The following is an 11,075-nucleotide window of genomic DNA, read 5'->3' on the forward strand; positions in this document are numbered from 1 at the left end:
GTGAATTCTAATCTTAGGCTCTTGATGAGGTAAGAATTCATTAATAAAAAATGGGAGTATAGGGAGTAAAATTAGAGAAAAATGACTACATTAGGTTACCATTTGCAACTGTTACTTCACTGAGGTTTCAAGGGAAAACATTAGCTTTGCAAACTCTCAACAGTGTTATTCCATGAATCCTTTATTCGTTAGAAAAGGATTCACAGTCGCTTTCTAAGATGGATCTTGGTGGTCAGGACCAACCTTTGTCACATGCCTTTTACTATAATGTATATATAATCCAACATATAATCCTATAATCTTACATATGACATTACTGTTCAAGTATATCTCATAACCATAGCAGACAAACTCAAACTGGGGGACAGTGCACAAAAGAATATTTCTGCTTTCATAGTAAGCCTGGTTAAATCAAAGGGCGACTAAACAGTTGCACCACCAGAGATGACCACTAGATGTCATCACGGTCCTGCACTTTGTCCAGTTTTCCAACTGCTCTTTGTGGACACTTCCTTTCTTGGATTTCTAGTACATTTAAGCAAGTCTAACACACGCAGACTTGGAGAGGCCTACAAATTAAATAAGGGTAAAGGTAATGGAGGTGGACGATGAAGTTCTAGATTAAGTTTGTGTCTACCATTCCATTTGTGGCCTGGGTGATTCCTGCTGATCCCCAGACCCTGGTTTCCTTGTGTGTAAAATGAGGGTTAGGGGTGCCTTTAAGCGGATATCTTCTCACTGAAATCGCTTCAGTGTTCTTATGGGGACTTTTGCTCTGGACCACTCTTGGACCCATCGCTGTATATTCTGTCTGTCGCCCCTCCGCCCACCCCCTTATTTATCTCATTCATGTTTATCTCTGTTTATGTAAATGGAAGGAAAGATGTTAGTAATGTTACAATCACAAGTGAAAACCATCTCCATGAGAACATAGATATAGCAAAAGCAACTTAGAGGTCGCAGATATGACTCAGTGAATAAAGGCGTGGGCGTGCAAGTACAAGGACCAGAGTTCAGATCCCCGGAACCCGTGTATCAGCTGGGCAAGAGTACTGGCTGCCAGTAAGTCCCAGAACCCAGGACGCAGAGACCAAAGATCCCCATGGCAAGTTGGCTGGCTAGATTAGCCGGAATTGGTGATCTTCATGTTTAAAGAGAGACACTGCCTCCACAGACAGAGAGATTTATGGAGATCGATTGAAAAAGACATCTGCCTTCAACTCGGGACTGCCTCATTCACGAGCACACACATGCACACATGCACCTCCATACATGTCCACCCACACATATGTGACCATGAAAATACACACACACACACACACACACACACACACACACACACCACATATATAAACACACACAACCCCAAAATAAAAAAAACGATATATTTTAAAATAGGGTAATTAAATTTGAGCTAGATACTACGTGCTGAAGGCCAGGGCCTGGCTCTTGCTGTGTGTAGAGTCACAGGGTATTGAAGAACACTAACAGACTCACCCTGAGACTTTTCTTAGGAAGTAAGCAAGAAAGTAGAGACTGTGAAGACCTTTCTCTTAGGAAAGTTCAGGATCACTGGATACGGTAGCCACCAAACACATCACGGCGCTTCATACACTGACTACAGCGCTTCTTTATACACAGATCACGGTGCTTCATACACTAATTACAGTGCTTCATACACCAATCACAGAGCTTCATACTCCGATTAGTGTTCCATACGCTCATCACAGTGTGTCATACAATGACCAAAGCACTTCATGCACCAATCACAGGGCTTCACACGCCAACCCCAGCATTTCATACTCTGACGCGTGTTCTATATACTGATCACAGTGTGTCATACACAGTGTGTCGTACACAGTACTTCGCGTATTCATTACAGTGTTTCATACCAATCATAGTGCTTCGCACATTGATCACAGCATGTCATATGCCTATCACAGCACCTCATACACCACCTTAGACCACACCAAAGCTTCACCGATTCTCTCTTCTCTTCTCTTCTTCCTTCCTTCCCTCCTCCCATCCCTCCCCCTTCCTTCCTTCCTTCCCTTCCCTCCTCCCCTCCCTCCCTCCCCCTCCCCTCCCTCCCCCTCCCCTCCCTCCCCTCCTCTTCTCTTCTCTTCTTCTCTTTTTTCTCCTTCCTCCTCCTCCCTCATCTCACTCTTTTTCTTTCCTCCCCTCCACTCTTTCCCTCCTCTAGCTTCTTCAGCATTTCTGGTACATATGGGAGGATGTGACTAGAAGCCGTACATTATTAATCATGTCCCTCCGTCTACACTTCTGCTTACTCCATATTCTGCTTTAGTTTGGTATCCGTCTTGGTTTTGTGCTGGTTTGCTTTCCCTTTCGTGTTTATGGAGAACCGCTTTTGTCATCTGTCTTCTGCTATTTAAAGTGCCCACTCCCCGTCTACAGGGAAGATATATAGCCCTCTCTGTCAGTGTCAAGCAATTATACGCCACCAAATGGCTTGTGATTTCGCATCTCCTCCTGATAAAGGCTTATGACAGATAGGACGAGGCAGAGGTCAGGAATTCCGCTGAGTACAACCTGAGGGGATTCTTCAAATTGCTTGACTTTCATCCGAGTCCCTTAGGACACCATCAGAAAGCCAGTCCCCTTCGATTCCGGTTGCAAAGCTTTTCTTCTTGAGTCTTTAGAGGGGTTTCTGAGTGAAGATTTGGGAGGCCGAGCCATTGAATTGCACCCTTACCCCCCTCACATCGGCTCAGCCCTTTCCTACCCTGAGCGATCTGTTATAATTATTCATTTGCTGGCACAATTAGCATAGGGCATTTTACCGGAGCAGAGACGATTCCTTAGCTGCTCAATAATTTAAAGAGGGGAGAGACAGTGAATTCCCAACAAATAGGCTTTGTTTTCTTAATGTCCGTGTTGCCGTTAAGAAAAGATGATTATAAGGGAAGACACGGGGACATAAGCAATACATCAATGATTTCTGGTAATATAAAGGTGACTTTTTAGATTGCATTCTTTTCCCAGCCCAGGTACAGCATAGCCAAGAGGAGGACTTCCTTATTCTACGGAACAGCGTGCTTTCCCTCTAGCTGGAGATGCAAAGAAATGGGGGCTTCTTCCCAGAAGAAATTTTCTACAGAAAGGTTAATTATGAGCGAGTAAGAATTTTTCTTTTTCTATATTGAATTGCACACAATACTCAACCTACTCTCCTTCGTATCCCCAAATTAGGTTGAGAACCCCAAGTCTGTTTTTATCCCCAGCTTCATCGTCAAATTTACACGTGCAGGAGTAGACACCAGGGTTCATCAGAGGCACTGAATATGGAAATAAAAATGTAAGCCCAGCACCGGGTAGGCTGAAACAGGAGAATTCCTGTGAGTTCAAAGGCATTCTGGGGTCACGTAATGAGTTTCAGATCAACCTGGGGGTGAACGGTGAGGCGTCCTCTCACGGAAAGCCAGTGCCAGGCCTTGAGAGACGGCTCATTGGTTAAGGATGTCTGCTGCTTGTGTAGAGAACAGAGTTCTGTTCCCAGCGCTGGCACAGAGGCTCATAGCCCTCTATTATTGTCATTCTGGCTCCAGGGGATCTGATGCCCTCTTCTGGCCTCTGCAGGCACATGGACACACAGGAACACACACATACACACACACACACACACACACACACACACACACACACGAGTAAGTGAATAATAAAATAAAACTTTAAATACCCACTCCCTAACAAAAGTGTTTTCTAGCAGGAAACATATCAAGATTTTTCTGAAGAATTCTCCAGGCTTCCTTGAGCCCAGTGTGTTACTGAAGAAGAGCCCCTGTTAAGACTTCCCGATCCTCCTTCTATTACTGGTCCCTACCTGTTGTGGTAAAAACATAAAAGCAGCCAGAACCAGTCCTCGCGCATACCCTGGTGGTCGCTAGTTCTGGTTCCAGCGGGCCATTGGAACTAGCACTAATTCATCTCAGATTAGTATCTCCTGGAGGCTCTCTGCTACTCACAAACTCTCTGGTTCCAGCCACCTGGTAAAATCAAGGCTCAAAAAAAACCTGTAACCCAACAATCAGATTTGCATGTTAAATTCTCAATCCACAATACATATACACAGTAAACTCACAACCAATTGATAAGGATATAAACCACCCACCTAGATAAGATATAATATGCCTAGATAGATATAATCTAGATAACACAAAATCCTATACACACCCATTCCATAAGAAGTCATAACAACCTGTAATATGTACAGAGAGTAATCTTTTTTTTTTTTTTTTAAGATTTATTTATTATATATACAGTGTTCCACCTGCATGTACACGTTCAGGCCAGAAGAGGGCAACAGATCTCATTATAGATGATTGTGAACCACCATGTGGTTGCTGGGAATTGAACTCAGCACCTCTGGAAGAGCAGACAGTGCTCTTAACCTCTGAGCCATCTCTTCAGCCCACAGAGAATAATCTTAACATCCACCGCCATGTTCTCTCAGCTGCCTCCCTCCTCCTCGCTCCAGCCTTCTCTGCCTCTCTAAACTTTTCTCCTGCCCGTCCTTCCTTCTCATCCAATGACAGCCCTCGTTCTATTCTGTACCTGCCTTCACCTGCATAATGACATCAACCTTCACCTACCTCTCCCCAACACATTGACTCCAGCAATTCGTTATAGATCGACATCCTAATAGGTGACAGCCTTCCTGGCAGCATCCCTTCCCGAGGTCTTCTGAACGTCAGTGTAAGTTCCGCTGAGCTTGTGTTTGGAATCCCGCCCCTGGGGGCTGCATGTCATACTTACCACGTTGTTTCCAAGTGCCTGGAAGCCAGCCTGTCTGCTTACACCGTGGAGCCCAGCAGGGTCTCTGCAGTGCACCTGTGTCTGTGGATTCCGATGAGGAAGACTGATTAGATTTGAATTTAACCGAGAACCACAGCATTGATGGAGAGTCTAAGGACCCCATCGTCATCTCACTGTGGGCCAGTTCCCGGCCATATCAACCTGCTGTGGTGCGAGGAACAGAGAGCAGCCTTGAGCCAGTGAAATCGGAAGGGCGTTCATGTTGTGGAGAATACAGCTATTCCAGAATAAATTAGCTGCGAACCAGACTGAGGAGCTCAAGAACCAGAGAGACCTGGGTGATTGCTCGCGTCAGCCCTCCAATGGGATAGTTAAGGACTTTAAACCCACCAGGCAATTCTGTGGCAAGTCAACCTCAGGCAAAAATACTAGGCCAGGTGGCTTGGGGTGGTCCCCAAATCCTACAGTCAGATTACCCCTCCCCTCCTCCATAGAAACAACAAGGTTGCCATAGAAACGAGAGCTTTGCACAGCCCCCCTCCCACCTCCAACCACACCCTGCTGCAGAGAGGCATTTCAAGGTTGGGGTTGGGGGATCTGTGTGGCCAGTCTTAGTTCAGATGTCTACAGACAGGCACTACCTCAGCCAAGGCTGTCATAACAATTCAGTGTACATCTGAATGCCACCCAAAGGCCCCTGTGCTTAAAGGCTTAGTCCCTGGCCTGGTACAATTAGAAAAGGGAAGAACCCTAAGAAGCAGGACCTAGTAGGAGGTCTTCTTGTCATTGGGAACACACGCTCAAAGGAAAGAGCATGTTTCTTTATTTCTCTCATTCCCTCTGTGCTGTCATGTGATCCCCCAAATGATGGGCTGCTACACCCCAGCCAAGCACTGGGGGGTAACCAACTATGGGCAGAAACCTTCAAGACAGTGAGTCAAACAATACCCTTTTTTCTTTATAATTTGATGGCCTCAGACATTTGTTACAGTCCCGGGGAGCCGACTAGCACAAGAGGCAAGGAATTCCCTACAGGGGAAACTGGATTCTGTTCCTCATGGGCAGGGAGATACCCAAGAACCATGGGCACTCACCTCAGGAAATGCCTTAGTTATTCTCACTGCTGTGATATGTGTGGTAACAGTGACAACCTAGGAAGTAAATGTTTGCTTTGACTCGTAGTTCAAGCCTACAGTTCAGCACAGAAAACATGGTGGCAGGAACAGGAGGCGGCTGGTTGGTCACCTGTGTCCGCTCTCAGGAGGCCAAGAGCAACGAAAGCTGCTGCTCGGCTTGGCTTTGCCGTTTCCCTCCTTGTTTATTCAGTCTGGAACCCCAGCCTGTGGGATGGGGCTGCCCGTTTTCAGGGTTGGGTAAAGCGTGCTCGGAACCCTCTCACGGACACATTCAGAAGCATGGATAAGTCCAGCTACAGAGCAGAGATTAACATGAGGGGATTGCCAACTCCGCTGACAGGATCTATGTGCACTCCCCAAGGGCTCTGGACAAGTTCCGATGGTTGCAAAGCCATCTTTCCCTGAGGAGAATTTAGCTTTCCCATGTTTTTTTAATCTGATAGTTGGTCCTTGCTCCGTATTCCTGAGGGCATTACAGGGGGAATCCTCGAGGGGTCTGAGGTCAGTTTGCAAACCTCTGCTTCCTCTTTCAGGTGTTCCAGGGTCTGATAACGCTATTTTCTCTGCCTGGGATGCTCCCATCCAAATCTTTACACATAATGATTTGGGCATCTTCAGAAAAAGCTGGTTGGCCAGAACAGCAGAAAGCAGAGCTCTGGGTTCAGAAGGGGACCCTGCCTCAATATACAAAGGGAAGAGCCATCGAAGAATGGACCCATTATCAGTCTCTGTCCTCTCTCTACACCCCCACATTCTCCCCCATACATTAAAAAAATGAACGTAAAATGAATTGCCTTTTATTGTGAGGTATTTGTAGCCACTTAGCTACAAATGAGAACAGAAGACTCTGACTTCTTATTTCTTTTGCTAATTGTCTGGAACTGTGCACTTCAAATTGGAGTCTGTCAGTAAACAGGAACTAGACATACAAATGAGAATCATGCTTCCCTCTATTGCAATATTCAATGTGCATGCAAGGACATACGCATGTGTAATTGCCTGGGGAGTTGAGATAGGGGCTCGCTCTGTAGCCCAGATCTCCCTGGAACTCACCAAGTAGCAAAGGCTGACCTTCAACTTGGGGGTGATTCTCCTGCCTTAGCATCTGAACTGCTGGGGGGATAGTCACACACCATCATGCCCGACCCTGTGTGTGTTGTTTTTCTTTTTAAAGGGTTCTGAGGTGAACATTTGTTAATGACCACCCAAGGCAAGAAACAGAATAGTGATGGGATCCCAGACCCTGACCTTGCCTTTCCCGCATCTGTTTCCAGACATGATCCCTCTGCAGCCATAATTGCTGTCTTCCGTTGTGGAATGTTGACTGGCTTGTTTTGTTCATATTACCATGGATTTACTCATCCCCAAACCACAGGGCTTCGTCTTTCCCTGTCCCTAGGACTAGATACAAATGGAAATGGAATTATACAATATGTGCTTTTCCACACCTTAATTATTTCGCTTGACGTTGGTTTTGATTGTTCCTCCACTCCTACCCCCCACTGCCGGCATGCTGCAACAAGTCTGAGAAACCATGTCTTCAAGAAGGGACAGACTAGTAAGCCAGACTAGTGGTGTAGGCTACATACAGTCCCAGTGCTTGGACGGTTGAGGCAGGAGGATCATGACTTCAAGGCTAGCATGGGCTAAACGGCTAAGCCCGCTCCCCACCCCCACCCTTAACAGCAAACAACAAACAAAACAATGTCAAAGTCACTATTAAGCTGGTCAGAACTTGAAAATTAACCTGAAAAACAAGGGCATGAAAACCAGCTCTTGTTGCTGCTGCCCAAAATGATGTCCTGCACTCAGAATGTCATTGGGTAAGTGGAGACCTTGGTGACATGGGGGTAGAGATGGCTAGTGATCTTCTAGCTTGAGCTTATGGTTCTGTCTGGCGGAAGTGACAGGCCAGCTGAGCAGTGCTCAGGTGGGAGACAGTATATGGCTGAGGACGCCTCCTAATACAGCTAGTGTTGTCTCAGTGTGTTCAAGTGCAGCTGTGACAAGATTGATCCCAAACGGCTCCCACCATGTCCAGCTAAGGAACTCACACAGAAGGAACCCAAGAAATCCGGCAGGAATAGAAGTGGAGGCCAAATATCCTGAGCGCTGCATAGGGACCTCTGCCTGGGAAAATGGGAGAAATAGCGAGTCACATGGAAATTCTAGGATTGAAAGACGAACCGGAAGGACTCAGCAATGGTTTTGAGGTGGCAGGGGAAAGAGCTAGAAAATAACTAGTTCAGACTGGCCGATCTACAGGTGGGAAGAAGGAAAAATAAAGAGGAAACAGGCCGTCCTTAGCAGCCCATGGAACGAAAGCAGAAGCACCAACAGACCTGTGGCACAGAAGGACAGACAGGTATGTGATGGAGTCTTGCGTGGAGCTGGGAATGAGAAAGTGGGGTGGGAACTTGAGAAGAAATATTGACTCTATCTTCTCCAGGCTTCTCAAAACTCATAAAGATGTATTAATATCCATCCAGAGAGCTCCGAGGATCCAAGTCACATAGACAAACTTAACAATCTTGAATGGGGGTAGAGAGAGTCTTAAGTGGCTAAGAGAACTTGCTGCTCTTACAGAAGACCTGGGTTCTGCTCCCAGCACTCATTCAGGCAGCTTATAACCTGTAATTTCAGCTGTAGGGGCTCTGATGACTCTCTCTCTCTCTCTCTCTCTCTCTCTCTCTCTCTCTCTCTCTCTCTCTGTGTGTGTGTGTGTGTGTGTGTGTGTGTGTAGTAAGCCTCAAGAACAACACAAAGGTATGCACACACAAACATCCACACGGTTCTGAAGGAAAGAAAAACCAACCCTGTAAACCCAGAGTGCTCTAGAAAGTAGACTTACTCAAACGTGAACACAAAGACACCCCACAGATTGGCAAAGACAGACAATCTTTACCACCACTCAGCTGCCATGGGAGTACAAGAGGAGAGCCGTCTGCCTGAGAGTAAGGGACCCCACATGACAACTCCAGTCCAGGCTTAGTGGGGAGCACCAGAGACGTGAGCATGTGAGAAAATACAAGTCTTTGGAAACAGATGTTTCTCACCTTGCCTTTAGTTTTTTTTAAAGACCTAAGATTGTATGAGGCCACACTTATGACACCATATTAGCGTTTCTAACGTACACGTAGTATCAAATACATCCAAGGATAGCAGCAGAGAACAAGGAGACTAGAAGGACTCAGTCAAGAAATGCTTGTGCATTTTATTAAGTTAATATTACTCTGGAGTAGACCGTGATGAGTTAGGACGACACTGAAATTTCTGACACAATCAATAGGAAAGGATCTAAACAAAATGCAGTAAAAAAGGAAAAGAAACAGAGGGCCTGTGAGGTAGCTTATCAGGTAAAGGTTCTTGCTGCCATGCTTGAGGACCTACGTTTAATCCTAGGAACATATGCAAGAGTGGAAAGAGAGAACCGATGCCACAAAGTTATCTTCTGTCTTCCGTACACATACTGCAACATGTGCCCCCGTGTGATATTTAATAAAATGTGTGTCAAGGAAATAGAGTAACAAGAGTAACACACTGAAAATATTTTAGCCCCAAAGGAGGCAGTAAATAAAGGCCAGAGGAATATAAGGAACAAATAGAACCGACATTGAAAATGACAGGAAAAACTCCAACACTACCAACAATTACATTAAATGTGGTTGGATTAAATACCCTTCTTGAAAAGCAGAGATGGTAGGGCTGAGTAAAAGAGCGAAGTCCAACGATGATATCTATAAGAGACCACTATAAGATTCAAGCGCACAAATAGGTTTGAAGAAGAGGCGGGAAAAACATACATCGGGCAACCAGCGTCTCCAAGAGGGTTGGAATGAATGCTACTTTAACACCAGGCAAAATAATTTTAAGGAATTTAAGCAGACACAAAGAATAAAAATAAGGAAGATGTAGCAACTATGTATCTCTAGGCTCCAGACACGGAGCCTCTGTGTTTTAACACACAAAGCAGGATCTGAAAACATGAAAAGAAATAGATGGGGTTGGGGATTTAGTTCAGTGGTAGAATGCTTGCCTAGCAAGGGCAAGGCCCTGGGTTCGGTCCTCAGCTAAAAAAAAAAAAAAAAAAGAAAAGAAAAGAAATAGATGACCAGCAAGAATACACACCGAGATCTTGATGTACCACACCACACTTAATAATTGACAGAACAGCTAGGCGGAAAATGAAGCAGTACATGAAAAGCTAAATGACATGATTAATCACCATGACTTAACCAACACTGTAGGACAAAAATAAATAAAATAAAATAAACCATGAAGCTTCAAGTTTCCTGTTCACATGGGACGTTGTCCAAGAGAGATCACCCGAAACCCAGCTCTCTCCATACATTTAAGAAGATTGCAGTCACACAGAGTTTGCTCTCTCTCTCTCTCACCACAACCAAATTAAATGAAGGGCCCACCACAGTAGGGATTCTGGGAAAACCTCAAATATTTGGAAATCAAATACCACCCCCGAATAACTCATGAGTCAAAGAAGAGATCTCAGGGGAAATACAAAACTACATTTGGAATTGAATGAGAAAAAGATCAGAGTTCACGGGACTTGATGAATAAGCCCAAGCAAGGAGTACTTTCTGTTTTGCAAGAGAAGGAAGGCCTGAGATCAATAGCTCTTTCCTAAGGACGCCATCGTCAGAAGGCAAAGAAAAAAAAATATTAGAGCAGAGATCAATGGGAGAGCCTTGGCATCCCACAGAGAAAGTTCATAAGACCAAAGGTGGTTCTTTTGAAGGTATCGACAAACCGATTAAGTCTTTGCTAAGCTTGATGAAGAAATAAGGCAAGAAACTGTCAGGATCTGGAACGAGGGCTAAGGAGTCAGTTTAGCTACATAGAGGCTCTTGCAGTTAGCCCCACAGCCTGAGTTTGCTCCCCTGAAACGCCGGTGGGAGGAAAGTAAGTTGTCTTCTGACTTCCACAGTACCCACCTCACAATAAACAAACAACAACGAAACGCACTGACATCACTACCAATCCTATGGAAACTAAAGTTTATAAAAGACCTTTTCGTTGGTGCTGTTTTTAAGACTGGGTCTCACTATGTAGACCAGGCTGGCCTCCATCTCACCGAGATCTACTTGCCTTTGCCTCCCGAGTGCTGGTACTAACGGTGTGCACTGCCACACTCGGAAATAACTC

Source organism: Rattus rattus, chromosome 9 (genome assembly GCF_011064425.1).
Source record: "Rattus rattus isolate New Zealand chromosome 9, Rrattus_CSIRO_v1, whole genome shotgun sequence".
Lineage (NCBI taxonomy): Eukaryota > Metazoa > Chordata > Mammalia > Rodentia > Muridae > Rattus > Rattus rattus.